This window comes from Sinocyclocheilus rhinocerous, unplaced genomic scaffold, assembly GCF_001515625.1.
Source record: "Sinocyclocheilus rhinocerous isolate Xijiao unplaced genomic scaffold, SAMN03320098_v1.1 scaffold98, whole genome shotgun sequence".
NCBI lineage: Eukaryota > Metazoa > Chordata > Actinopteri > Cypriniformes > Cyprinidae > Sinocyclocheilus > Sinocyclocheilus rhinocerous.
In genome coordinates this window covers 28259-30891 of record NW_015666167.1, presented here as the reverse complement: position 1 = coordinate 30891, position 2633 = coordinate 28259, and positions in this window count along the sequence as shown.

Below are 2633 nucleotides of genomic sequence, written 5' to 3'. Positions count from 1 at the left end.
TTCAATGGGATTGCCATATATACCAGGGACGAAGAGGGAGGTCCTGAGAAATTACCTGTCCAATACCTGAGTCCAATACCACACCCTACTTTTGGGAAGGTGTTGCCCGTCTTCTGGCGCTTCCTTTAAGATTTAACCCTAAGGAGTTGCGAAGCACTAGACCTAGATGTTTTCCAAAGCAACTATTTAATTGCTATTGTTTTTCATGATTGCATTTTTTTAAAATTTTTTTTTTACATATTATCTAGACAAATAAGTATTTTTTAATGTATGAAGTGATTTTATTTTACTTAAATGTTTCACATTTAAAACAAGTAAAATGTGAATTAAATGTGTCTAATTAAAATCTGTGCAAGTGTGATGATAATGAAACAGGCACTAACACCTTAAAACATTAGTCAAAAGGACTTATATCAGGTCTGCCATTTAATTTACTTATTTTAATTCAAGAATGAAGCACACTTAAAATTTAAATCAGATAAATTACCTATAAATTAGATTTATTTTTTAACTAAATAAATGGAAAACTTTAATAATTTTAGTATTATTATATAGGAAAATATGATGGATAGAATTGTGAGACACAGTAAATGACTTGCACTGAAACATGGAGCCTCCAGACACACAATTCTCTCTTGCTTTTTGAGGGAATCCTCTTTATAGTTCTACAATGACCTTAGAGCACTAGATTTTCTCTAGTAGTAGCATCCATAGCCCCTGTTTGCATAAGAATGAGCCCTACCCAGCCAAAGAGCCTCTAGCATGGCCCTATGACAGTCTCAGGAGAAACAATAGGACTACTGTTGACAGCTTGTATCTATCAGAGATGACTGGTGTAGATTTGTTTTGAATACACTAATGTTGTTTCAGATAGGGGTGAACCAACCCACTTCTTTGTGAATATTTAAATGTCTTTATGTTAGATTCATCAGGTGATAGAGAAGAAGGTGACCAGTCATGAAATTTGTTAAACTGTTACTCTATGCAATACATCTCATTTATTATATTTGCCCTGTAAATGATCAGATACTTCATCAATTGTTTCAAAACCATCTTTACAAACCAACAAACTTGTAAATGAACTCATACTTCTACCAACCAAATGTGCTAAATTTGGTCCGTTTACCAGACTGACTTAAAACTGTTCACTTATCTATTCCTAAGGCTGGCAGTCTCATCCCCATGTACAGCAGTCTCATGCCACTTAGTCATCGTTGAAATTTGCAGACTGCAACATTAATGCACTATGAGTCACTTTTACAGTATATGGCACTAAACAAGCATAAAAACACATTAAACTATTACCACCAACACCTAGAAAATGCTTCAAAATACTTCAAAACAGTAGCTCACACCCTCCTGGGGGAAGCTGTTATTCAGAGCACTTTTGATGGGGGGTAATTAGAGTTAGCTAAACAAACTTCTAATTACTTTAGAAAAACACTGGATGCAAACAACAATAGGGGTTAAGGCCCTAACTGCAATAGCACTGAAATCACTGTGGGCTTCTGCTGTCAACTCAACCAAGGTGTTGTGATTAATTTAGCTGACTGCAGCGGAACTCTTGCAAAAGTCTGAAATAATTTAAAAAGACCAGAGCTAAATATTCCATGTTTACTTACAATACGCAATTCATCATGCAGTGTCTATTACACTTGCTATTAATTATAGAAAGTTATCATGGAAAATAAGAAAACCTGCTAACTATTAAATACCCTGGAAGCAAGGTTGTAGAGCTCCATCAATCTATAAGAATCCATGTTACATAGACATACACCGTTTAAAAGTTATGTCAGTATGATTTTTAAAAAATACTTTTATTCAGCAAGTGTGCATTAAATTTAACAAAAAGTGACAGTACACAATTTACTAAATATTTATAACATTTTACAATGTTACAAAATGTCTATTCCAAATAAATTTGATCTTTTGAACTTTATTCAAAGAATGCTGCACAATGTTTTTCAACAATGCTAATGGATGTTTCTTAAAAAAAAAAAAAACCAGAATGATTTTTAAAGGATCACTAACCTGGTATACTTAAAGTTTGCTAAATTGGAACAACTAATTTTGTACTTAATGGACTTTAATTGTGCAGAAGTAGTGCTGAAGTCCAACTAAAGATAAACTGAAGTATATTTGATTGTGCTAAAGTGGAACTATTGCAAGTATACTTTGGGCACACTTTAAATATCTTGCATTTAAAGACCGATATTATTCAAAGATCATACAATCCTCATCAGTAGTGACATTAAAACACATTTTAGGCTTAAAATTAAGAAATGTGCATTGTGCACAAGTAGCACAATTTTTATATCAGTAAGTCACAAGCAATGTGTCTATAAATATGTTAACAGATTTGAACTATACTTAGTATGAAATAAATGTTATTTAAATATATTACTTTTTTTATATCACAGATATCATTACTGTTTATACTCTATTTCTGATCAAACTTGGTGACTTGGTCTTCTTTCAAAAAATGTTTTTTGAAATTATAGAATATTTGTCTGCACTTTCATTATTCCTATAATCTAAGATTGTTTGTACTGTCTGCATGTTTTATTAACAGATGTTAATATGTAAAATGTTTTTAAAGTGTTTATTGCACTGCCCTGTAAGGCTACTCCTTG